The sequence below is a fragment of the Rhipicephalus sanguineus genome, chromosome 4 (genome assembly GCF_013339695.2).
Source record: "Rhipicephalus sanguineus isolate Rsan-2018 chromosome 4, BIME_Rsan_1.4, whole genome shotgun sequence".
NCBI classification, from domain to species: domain Eukaryota; kingdom Metazoa; phylum Arthropoda; class Arachnida; order Ixodida; family Ixodidae; genus Rhipicephalus; species Rhipicephalus sanguineus.
Window position 1 is genome coordinate 71,349,658 of NC_051179.1, and position 11,236 is coordinate 71,360,893.

Here is an 11,236-nt window from a genome sequence, read left to right on the forward strand (position 1 = left end):
GGTTTTTAAATGCGTGCCCCACGTGGCGATGCTGCCAGGTTTCGAATCCACAGGGAAAAAAAAAATTTAGGTCTCACCGAGATTTGAACTCTGATCGCTGGATTCAGAGTCCAGAGTGCTAACCATTACACCATGAGACCGAACCGTTCCGACGCCGGGAATCGAACCCGGGCCTTCTGGGTGAAAGCCAGATATCCTAGCCACTAGACCACGCCGGAGATGGATGTAGGGGAGCGAGCGCAGAAACCGGTTTTTAAATGCGTGCCCCACGTGGCGATGCTGCCAGGTTTCGAATCCACAGGGAAAAAAAAATTAGGTCTCACCGAGATTTGAACTCGGATCGCTGGATTCAGAGTCCAGAGTGCTAACCATTACACCATGAGACCCAACGTTCCGACGCCGGGAATCGAACCCGGGCCTTCTGGGTGAAAGCCAGATATCCTAGCCACTAGACCACGCCGGAGATGGATGTAGGGGAGCGAGCGCAGAAACCGTTTTTTAAATGCGTGCCCCACGTGGCGATGCTGCCAGGTTTCGAATCCACAGGGAAAAAAAAAATTAGGTCTCACCGAGATTTGAACTCGGATCGCTGGATTCAGAGTCCAGAGTGCTAACCATTACACCATGAGACCGAACGTTCCGACGCCGGGAATCGAACCCGGGCCTTCTGGGTGAAAGCCAGATATCCTAGCCACTAGACCACGCCGGAGATGGGGGTGGGGGAGCGAGCGCTGAAACCGGTTTCTAAATGCGTGCCCCACGTTTAAAGCGGAATGAAATTAACCCCGAATGTAAGGCTGGCTACGTCCTTTTATTTGGGGGGTTTTCTACTCAACATTTTTATGTGTGCGTGTGTGTTTATACAAGCTGTAAAAATTGTACCACTTTAAATTGGGACCTTTTGAAAGCGCATGAATGCGAAATGGTACGTAATCACAGTTACAAAAAAAAAACGAAAAAAAAAACGCGAAATGAATGCGGACAAGTGGTAGTCCTGTGTCCTTATTGTCTGTTTTGATTTCGCGCTGTAATGCGGGAGGCTACAGTGCCGCGGTTAAGTCCGATAAATATCAATCGACATCTACAAGCTTGTGTTTTATTGTGGCGGCCGCCTTTTAAACCAGGCTTGGAACCATGACTTCTAAGTGAGCGGCGAAGCAAAATAGGAGAGAGAAAAAAAGAGGAGGAGGGGGGAGGACGGGGGGGGGGGGGTCATAAATGATTCGTTTCCACCAGGTTTCGTCCTTCCTCTTTGTTATTGATTGTTAGGTAGTGCTTAGTATACTGCTTCATTTACTTCTTTGTTCATGCATTTTCGTTATATTCCCTACAGTGTGGTCAAACCCTTTGTGGATATGAGCCAATTTTTCGAGGCAACAACAACCACGGCCGCTCGATCTCCCACCAAAGGAGGGAGATCGAGCGGCCGTGCAACAACAAATATGAGCATAGAAATGTTTAAGCTATCAGTAAATTGTGCTCCGTCGTAAAAAAATTATAAACATCATGGGCCGGCACGCGCTCCTTTCTCTTTACATGTGAAGCTGTTTAAGCTATAGGTAACATGTGCTCCGTCGTGCAAAACTCCTCAGGTGGGTTCGCGCCACAGGAAGTGGGCAAGCCCCACTGCCGTGTACAGCAGGTGCGAGTGTCAAACGAAAACGAACACATGAAAAAGAAAGAGAAAGAACGAAAGAGGAAGCGAAAAACAGAGAAATGATGGGAATATAGACATAAAAAGATAAAAAGACTGAAAGACATAGACATAGAGAGACCTGGTATTTAGAATTTTCTTGACTTTTTGGAGATATTCTTTTTTGAATGAGCGTATGCATATGTATTATGTATTATAGAGGAACGTATGCGTATGTAACTGTATGCCCCCCCCCCCCTCACCCTACGCCTCCTCTGAGGCCTGTGAGGCAATTGCTAAATAAAAAAATAAATAGATGCATAGAGAGGATTTGTCTGGCGCAGCGGGAGAGCGCGCGCCAGGCGCGCACGTGTGCGGGGAGCGAGGCAGCTATAGAATACGAAGAGCACAAAGAGAGCGCGCGCCGGCCGAGTTATTGCGTTGCACGCGCTATAGGCGCATGCTGTTCACGATGATGATAGTTTCTTGTCGAGGAGAATCGGTGGTTTGCCGAGCTTAGACGGCTCTGCTAGTGTGTCTAGTGCACTCTAGCTCTGCCGCTAAAAGAGAAAAATAATCACAAGCACTATGTACATATCCTGTATGGGTACTCGTATGAGAGAAGGCAAGGAACGCCGATAGCGAACGCTTGCTGTAAGCCAGCGAAAGTCGCATCGTGGTGGCAACTTCTTCGTGAAGTTCAGTGTTCGCCCGACGTCATTTGATGAGTCTATAAGCGAAGTCCGCTCGATTCCTCTAATAACGAACCGATTTCAAAAAAAACTTCGGTAGACCGCTGCCTAGACGGCGCCCTGTAATTCCAGCGTATAACTAAAATATTCAATGGAGTTTGGCGAGGATTCCTTTAAAGGGGCCCTGAACCACTCCGGGTTTAAAGACGAGAGAGTGGTTTCTTTCTCGCATTCACTACCCTTCTTACAGGCGCTATCTCCTCCTCACCGTTTACTTCTTCGTAAAACACGTGGAAAATGTCAGCATTAAGAGTTGGGCCTATCAGGATTTCGCGCTTTTCGACTACACGCTGTTGTCTGCGCTTGCGCAGTCGAAAACGCACAAAACGAAGTGAAGTCACTTGATCGCGCACCATAGTCATGCGAGACAAGGCGGCACGGGCGTGCGACTGCGTGGCAAAGCAGAGTAGGCGACCATTCACAACTGATATCCCTCGCATATGGACCAATCGAGAACTTATTTCATCATGACGTCACGTGAACAGACTGGTGGCGTCACGAATATACGCCGAGTAGACGGCAAACGCCAAGGGAGACTAGAGGCCCGACCACACGTACGCGTTGCAGCGCGTCAACGCGTGACTTTTTGACGCAGCGCCGTGCCCTCTCCCTATGGGGAGAGAGGGCGCGCGGCTAAGCGAAGCTGCGCTCCCTCTCTCCCCATAGGGAGAGGGCGCGATGCCGCGTCAAAAAGTCACGCGTTGACGCGCTGCAACGCGTACGTGGGGTCGGGCCTTAACGCGGGTTCGTTCTTTGTGTTTTCAGAGGTTGTTTAGGGGTCCTTTGGGTACTCGGCTTTGCGCATTACATGTCTGTAGGCTTGCTTTTAATTAAAGTGCCTGACATTTGTGTTATCCCGGCCTCTTCGTTTTATTCGTCCTGTCCCAAACCCAGCTTGTTGATATTGAAATGTGTTTATATTTTACAAAACTTGACTTTATGAACAGGTGTTTGCAATACCAGACAACTACCCATAGACAACTGTTTGAAATGCAAAGACTGTACACCCGCATATTGTAGGTCAGAAAACAAGAAATTGCGTACACGAATCTGGTGAATAACTGAAGTAAAGTGCTCTAACTCTCATTTTTATTATGTACATACTTGTATAAAAAATACCTGGAGGTACACTGGCACCTTGTCTTGGACTCAAGAAAGTTCAAGACACTGATGGCACGTATATACAGTCCACTGTCTGCACAACTAATGCCACGAGTTCAGCAAATGTCCATGCTATTATCACAGCAAGCATGTATGCGCGTGATACACACTACGTCACAGGGGCGTAGCCAGAAATTTTTTTCGGGGGGGGGGGGGGTGCAACCATACTTTATGTATGTTTGTACGTGTGTTTGTATGTGTCCGTGTATATATAGGCAAGCAAAATCGAAAAATTTCGGGGGTGGTTTGAACCCCCCCGCCCCCCTGGCTACGCCCCAGCTACGTCAGGATGCACTGTTCGCCCGACGTCTCTTGATGTATCTATAAATAAATTCTGTAGCCCACATGAAGCACACGAAGAAGGAGCCAATGCTGACCATGTAAAGCAATCCATCGTACGACCCGATTTTGTCCTTGAAGTAACCTGAAAGAAAAAAGGAAGAAAAAACAAACAAACAAAAAAACGTGCGATGAAAAATTGTACAATGATCCAGTCTAGTGAGTGATGTATCATACGGTCCACTCTTAAAAGGAGCACTTGATAACAAATTAAATATAACTGAATCACCTCAACCTATCTCAAGAAAATATAAAACGAATAGGATACATAAGGCCGACACCCATGCATAAAAAAAACAGCCCCCTGCTTGCCTTCGTGTCATAATTCAACTGTAATAGGTACCGCATATTTAGTAGATTGTAACGCGACCGCGATTGTAACGCGAGGGGCGACTTTTCATTGCGTCCAAGAAGAAAATAAAATTGTTATTTCGTTATTCGATTGTAACGCGAGGGTCGACTTCAGGTAGCAGAAATCTGGCAAAAAACTCGCATTACATTTGAGTAAATACGGTGTCCATGCATGTACGTATAAATACAGTTAAACAAATAAATGTGAAAGGCAAACAAACAATATTTTGTTTCTGTTTGGTTGCCACGTGGCATAACGTCTAAATGACACGAATTATTAGCATGTAACCCTTTTCCATGAAGATATTTTTAAAGCTGCCATGACAAATAGGTTGTCGATTAGCCCAGTTTCATAATATTTCTGATATGTTAAAGCGGGGATGACTAGCAGAAAGCAGCTCAACCCGAAGTCAACATTTCAAATTTGGTAGTCGCGATTTCACTGCTCCGGTCATCGGTCACTTGTACTAGCATTTTTTTCGCCACTGCTGTATATGCTGAAAATCTAGAAATGTTTATTGATTTCAACATTCCATCATTCGAGATGCTGAGGGCTTGGGTCAGAAAGCCTCTTTACGGGCTTTACTAGGACCATGACCCCGTACAAAATAGGGTGGAGAAAATAAGGCCCGGCCTGGAATACGTTGCCGAGAGGAGCGATAAACATCGTAAGTACACGGAGGCACGATATCTGCCTGCGACGAGCGCCCCAATACGTATGATTTATTGCTGGTGCATCTCCGACGTGCAGCGCTGTTGGCGATCATGTAACCATACATTTTCAATATTATGCGGTCGTAACGTGCCGCACTACCACTCGTTCACTATGCGGGACCACTTCTGAAGAAAGACAGTGACCCATGTGACTGGTGGCGGACTGTAGGCACCTTCAGATATCCCATTCTGGCAAAGCTTTGCCGCATGTACCTCCCTATACCAGCCACTTCTGTTCCAAGCGAGCGTGCCTTTTTCAGTGGCAGGGGGGTTGTCTCTGTTAGAAGGGAGCGCCTGCTGCCTGATCATGTGAAGCAACTCATATTTCTTCATGATAACATCTAGTCATTACTTTCATTGTGCCGTGATATTTGATTGTGTTGTGATGTGCATTGTGCTAGCCTGGACATTGTGTTCTGGAGATAGCAGTGTGTGTTGTGTTGCCATTCAGACTGTTAATGTTTTTTTTTTTTAAATAGCTACATGTTAAATAAAATATTGTTACTGTGGAGGCATTTTTTCCTTTGATATTCGATATTCGATTCGATATTCGAAGGTGGATATTCGTATTCGATTCGTATTCGAAAAATTTTATATTCGCACACCCCTAATCGAGTGTAATGGTTACAGCCACAAAGGACGCCGAAGAAACCGACGCGTTTTGAAACTTGTGAGGAAGTCCCGTAGGTACCAAAAGGAGAAAACGGTCAGCTAACGGCGATGGGAACGTAAACTCCCACCCCCTCTCCGTGCCTGGTGATCAGCAACACACGCACACATGTGCCTCCTCTCCCTGTACGTACACACACAAGGAGCCCATGTGTATTGGTTGGACTCATAATGTGTATTGATTGGACTCATAGGCATAGGCGCTGTGCCGTGCTCCCGACCGGGCTGCAGAAATTAGGCGCCTTTCCCTCTTCAAACCACTACCACCACCACTCATAGGCGTACGCAGGGTTACCCTAGGGTTACAAAGCTTCGTCGCAGCGTTTCCATTCCTCCTCGTTGGTGGAGTCCAGAAGACAACCGGTTTAACAAATGTCACGTGGTTTATTCACGTACAAACGTGAAGGAACGATGAGGAACGTCGAGGAACGTCGAGGGTCCAAAATCCAAGCAAGCGCAAGCTCGGGTCGCGTGGCTACCACTCACGATGTAGCTTGCTTTCTTGGCTGCTTCGTCGTCGTCTCGTACTCTTCACTACATTGGCCCCTGGTGAATAGCGGAGCCATCCTGGCGACCTAAGGCGTTGTCAGTATAGCGGGGTCGTAATAGGGCTTCAGGCGGCTGACATGGACGATTTCTCGACCACGACGACGTAAATCGTGGGATGCTGTCAGAGGCTCAACCTCATAATTGACAGGAGACGTGCGAGAAAGAATGCGGTAGGGCCCCTGATATCGGGCACGCAATTTCGAGGAAAGGCCAGGAGTGCTCGATGGGATCCAGAGCCAAACGAGGTCACCAGTCGTGAAAGTAGAGAGAGGTCGGTCGGTGTCGTGCCGTAGCTTTTGGTGGCCTTGGTCCTCGGTGGTCAGCGAACGGGCTAATTGTCTGCAATCTTCGGCGTATCTGGCAACGTCAGAAATCGCAGTATATTCAGACGAGTCCGGCGTAAAGGGAAGCATAGTGTCCAGCGTGCAGGACGGGTCGCGTCCGTATAAAAGAAAGAAAGGTGAGAAACCGGTGGTCGCGTGCGTTGCGGTGTTGTACGCGTACGTGACGAACGGCAGGACGAAAAACTCAATGACGTTAAGTTCGCCTTGAATATTAACGCGCGCGGTGCACACGGCTGAAGGTGCTATGAACTGCGAGTTCGCAGTGCGGAGCATGAGTCCTGAGAGCGACGTGGTCACTTTTTTTAACAGGCGGCAGAGGCTCTCGCAGATTACGGAAACGGCGGCCCCGGTATCAATTAGCGCTTGGGCCGTGGTCCCTTCAACATTGACGTCGATAACGTTTTGCGGCGAAAAAGACGGAGGCCTTGGGCAGTTCGCTTCGCATGCAGTTCTTGCCTCCGGAACTGCAGCGATCAGTTTCCCTCTTGCGCAGCAGGTCGGCGACGCATAGGTGACAGGGAGCGTCGCCGGCGTCGAAAGTTGGAGGAACCCCGGACAATCGGCCCATCTGTTTCTCCTGTGGCCTCGCCGGCCACGTCGCTCGCCATTGTCGCCTGGTTCCTCCAACTTTCGACGCCGTGGGCATGCCAGTTGCGTCGTCGTCTCGTACTCTTCACTACACAATGAATGAAAAAAAAAAAGAAACTAAAGCACAATGGCCTGCCCTTGGTCCCTGGATTTCCGGGAGTAAAGATGGGAAGCAAACAGTTCTCGGAATGCAACATCAGGGGCTTACAACAGCCACTATCATCAAAAACCTGCGTGCCCACAACCCTGCTCTTTAAACAAAGACGCGACAGTTCCTACTGAGTAAAAGTGTGGGGCAGACCTTGCGCCCCTCTTAAGCGGTATTCACACGGGGGACAAATCCTCGGCGGATAAAGGCGGTGCCTAGTGACGTCAGCTCGCGAGGAGAATTCCCCACAAATGTCCCCCACTCACACGGATGAGGCGAACGGGCGAACGGAGGAGGATATCAGTGTTACCAGGCTACTCTGGTGGCTTGTACCACCCGTTTCACCAGCTGCTGACGACGAGCTGCAGACTGGACACCAGCTGCCGCTCTCTGCAGGAGCAAGTGCAACAATGTGGCCAAACAAGAGCCTTAAATTCCGCTATATCCCCCACCGTCGGGGCATCGTTTTTCCTGTCGGGGGAAATGTTCCTGTGTCCTCCGAGGAGGTGCGGAGAGTTCGACCCCACTCACTAATCCGTGACGTCGCTTTCACGTAATCCGCAATCCCCCCGTGTCCCCCGCGTATTTCTCCCTCGTGTATTAAACATAGGTCGGCAAAAAATGTGAAGCGCCCTCAGATTCACTCATGAAATATATTTTGCCTTTAGAGCTCACTCGGCCACAGACTCACGAAAATTTTTGTCAACCGGACTCATTCGGACTCAGATTCACTGAAAATTTTCCCAGCCAGACTCACTCTGACTCAAACTCACCAAAATATTACTCACTCGGACTCACTTAGACTCAGACTCACAGCCCTATCTGAGTCTGAGTGAGTCGACTCATGAGTCCGTTAGCATAGAATTAGCTTTTTCGACCATGGTGTCAATGCTCTAAGATTATAATTGGTGCTCTATTTGGTGCCTTTTGATCTCGTACCTTCAAATATCAGTTATCAGTGGTTGCAATCTAGTAAGGACATTTTTATTGAGAGATGGCTCACACGAGATACCTCTAACAAGAGCTTTCTGTGAAACAGATTGCGGGGGGGGGGGGGTCATGGCACCTGCCTTCCTCCGTAACTCATGCCTCTGATCAATAAATATTGAGCTGGCTCATTAACACTAGCGCTTTGAGGAGAGTCGATGGGAATATAAACGTAAGCCCACTTAAGGCTGCAGGGGCGTAGCCAGAAATTTTTTTCGGGGGGGGGTTCAACTATAGTTTATGTATGTTCGTGCGTGCGTTTGTATGTGTGCGCGTATATATACGCAAGCAAAACTGAAAAATTTCGGGGGGGGTTTGAACCCCCCCAACCCCCCCCTTGGCTACGCCACTGTAAGGCTGATAGTAATGGTGAAGTTGCGTAGATAGAACCATAGGTCGGCCAAAAAGTTCGGAGCTCGCTCAGACTCACTCAAGAAATATATTTTGCGCTTAGGGCTCACTTTGACTCAGACTCACCGAAATTTTCCTCAACCGGACTCACTCGGACTCAGATTCACCGAAATATTACTCACAAGGAGTCACTCAGACTCAGACTCACGGCTCGATCTGAGTCTGAGGGAGTCGACTCATGAGTGAGTTTGCCGACCTATGGTATTAAATACGCGGGGGACACGGGGGGATTGCGGATTACGTGATAGAGACGTCACGGATTAGTGAGTGGGCGCGAACCCTCCGCGCCTCCTCGGAGGACACAGGAACATTTCCCCCGACAGGAAAGACGATGCCCCGGCGGCGGCGGATACAGCGGAATTTTGGGCTCTTGTTTGGCCACATTTTTGCACTTGCTCCTGCAGAGAACGGCAGTGGGTGGGATCATCTGCAGCTCGTCGTCAGCAGCTGGTGAAACGGGTGGTAGAAGCCACAAGAGTAGTCTGGTAACACTGGTCTCCCCCTCCGTTCGCCACGTTCGTGTGAGCGGGGGATATTTGTGGCGAATTCTCCTCGCGAGCTGACGTCACTAGGCTCCGCCTTTAACCCCCGAGGATTCGTCCCCAGTGTGAATAGCGCTTTAGGTGGCAAAGGAGGGAAGGCTCCCCCCCCCCCCAACCCCGTTTCCCCATGCGCCTACGGTTGGGCTCCCGCTTTGGATCCCGCTTGAGCAAAAGGTGACATCGTAAGCCCTCGCACGCTCACCGGTGATCTTGGGGCACGCCAGGTAGGCGACGCCCATGACGAACCGGACGACGCCCGTCGAAAGTCCCAGGTTCTCCACTCCCAGCTGGTCGGCGAGCACGGGACCGAACAGCACAACCACGCTGCCGTTGGTCCAGCCGAGCAGGGCGCTCATGAGTGCCGTCACCACGTAGAGGTCGGGCCGCATCGTGGGCAGCGAGGCGCACAGCGCACCTGCGAGCCCCGCGCTGGCACTCAGCAGAACGCGGCGGTCGCAGAAGGAGCGGTCCGACAGGGCACCGGTCACGAGCCGTGCACACGCGTCGCCGATGGCCGTCACCGAGAGCAACAACGCGCCGTCGCGGCGCGTGAAGCCCTTGTCGACCGCGAGGTCGACCAGAATCATGAGCACGAGCTGTGTGCAGACCGCTATGGCGCTCGTCACTGTCACCATGTAGAAGACTGGCGCATGAAGGAAGCTCCAGTGCGATGTGCCCGCGTCCCCACCGCCGCTGGCTACCCGAGTCTCTCTTCCGGCCAACGAGTGATGGCGGAGGCTTTCGACCACGGGATCGACGGCAACGGCTTCCGTACTTCCGTTGGCGACGAGGACTTCCGGTTCGGGCAATGTCCACGGCTTTGCGACGGCACCATTGCCTGTGGTAATCTCTGTGCCAATACTGCTGGCCGCTGCGTTTTGAATGATGTAGACACCGTCCATGCGCGAGTACGAAGACGCGTCGCCGTTGCCGCTCCGTTTTCTCTTGAGGAAACGGAAGCAAATGCCCTGGAACTGTACTGGTTTAGGACATGGAGGAACCTTGTTCGTGGTCATCGCGCCGTTGGTGGCAGTCGGAGCCCGTCCGTTGGAAATTGCGTGGGTGGACACTTTTGTGATGTCCGCTGGAATTTCGGGTGAAGATCCGTTTGCGTAAGAAGCGAAATCCTCGCTACTTCGCGATATTGACGTGATCTTGAGTGGCTGTTTCGATCGGACATCCTTGTCGTTTGGGCTGTTAGGTTCGGCGCCGGCGGACGTGCCGCCTGCCACGAAGGCCTTGTAGGTGCCATTAATCGTTGACACTGTAATAAAAAAAAAAAACAAGCAAACAAACACATTTATATAACGATCAGCTGGTGCTGCATACGTCAGTCTGCATGCCTACACAGCCCTTTCTGCACGCGCGAAAACAGCACATACATGCTCCGTACCCTTTACGTGAGAGAGAGAGAGAAAACTTTTATTTGTGAAGGCCTCAAGGATTATCCTCGTCGGGTGGAGCCCTTAGTTCAGGGCCCCATTGGCTCGCGCCACACAACGTGCCCGCTGGATCAGCCGACGCTGCTCCTGCGGCTCTGAGCTGGTCAGCGCAGTCTCCCAAGAGGATTGTGAGGGTGAAGGAATAGGGCGGCAGCCCGGTGGTTGTGGACATTCCCAGGTGCAGTGATACACCGTGGGCTACGCTCCACAATAGGGACAGTATGAGGGATATTGTGTGGGGTGGAAGAGATGAAGGATGTAAAGGCAGGGGAATGAATTAGTCTGAAGCTGCCGCCAGGCAACAGCGTCTTCTCGGTTGAGTGATTTGTGTGGTGGTGGGAAGTACATGCGGCTTTGTCGGTAGTGTTGTAGCGTTTCAGTGTAGTTGAGTGGTGCTGTTGGTGCATCGTCTGGGTTGGACAGCTCTTCCGATGGCGCCCGGTTTGTGAGCTCTCGAGCTACCGGATTAGCGCGTTCATTGCCATGGAGAGAGGCGTGTCCAGGTGTCCAGACGATACGCACCCTTTGTAACAAAGTGGGGTGTATTGATGTCAGGATACGGTGTGTGTAGGGTGTGACCATTCCTTTCGCTATGTTCCGACAGGC

General features: G+C 50.6%; 6 non-coding genes across 6 annotated transcripts; all 6 read right to left on the bottom strand.

Moving 5' to 3' along the window:
* Window positions 1-68: 68 nt before the first annotated feature.
* On the bottom strand, window positions 69-140 carry Trnaq-cug (transfer RNA glutamine (anticodon CUG)). Its single transcript has one exon. It is a non-coding gene; the product is annotated as a tRNA-Gln (tRNA).
* A 6-nt stretch (window positions 141-146) lies between these two features.
* Window positions 147-218, bottom strand: Trnae-uuc (transfer RNA glutamic acid (anticodon UUC)). The gene has a single exon. It is a non-coding gene; the product is annotated as a tRNA-Glu (tRNA).
* A 96-nt stretch (window positions 219-314) lies between these two features.
* On the bottom strand, window positions 315-386 carry Trnaq-cug (transfer RNA glutamine (anticodon CUG)). Its single transcript has one exon. It is a non-coding gene; the product is annotated as a tRNA-Gln (tRNA).
* Window positions 387-391: 5 nt separating this feature from the next.
* Trnae-uuc (transfer RNA glutamic acid (anticodon UUC)) lies at window positions 392-463 on the bottom strand. The gene has a single exon. It is a non-coding gene; the product is annotated as a tRNA-Glu (tRNA).
* Window positions 464-560: 97 nt separating this feature from the next.
* On the bottom strand, window positions 561-632 carry Trnaq-cug (transfer RNA glutamine (anticodon CUG)). Its single transcript has one exon. It is a non-coding gene; the product is annotated as a tRNA-Gln (tRNA).
* A 5-nt stretch (window positions 633-637) lies between these two features.
* Window positions 638-709, bottom strand: Trnae-uuc (transfer RNA glutamic acid (anticodon UUC)). The gene has a single exon. It is a non-coding gene; the product is annotated as a tRNA-Glu (tRNA).
* Between the last annotated feature and the right edge of the window lie 10,527 nt (window positions 710-11,236).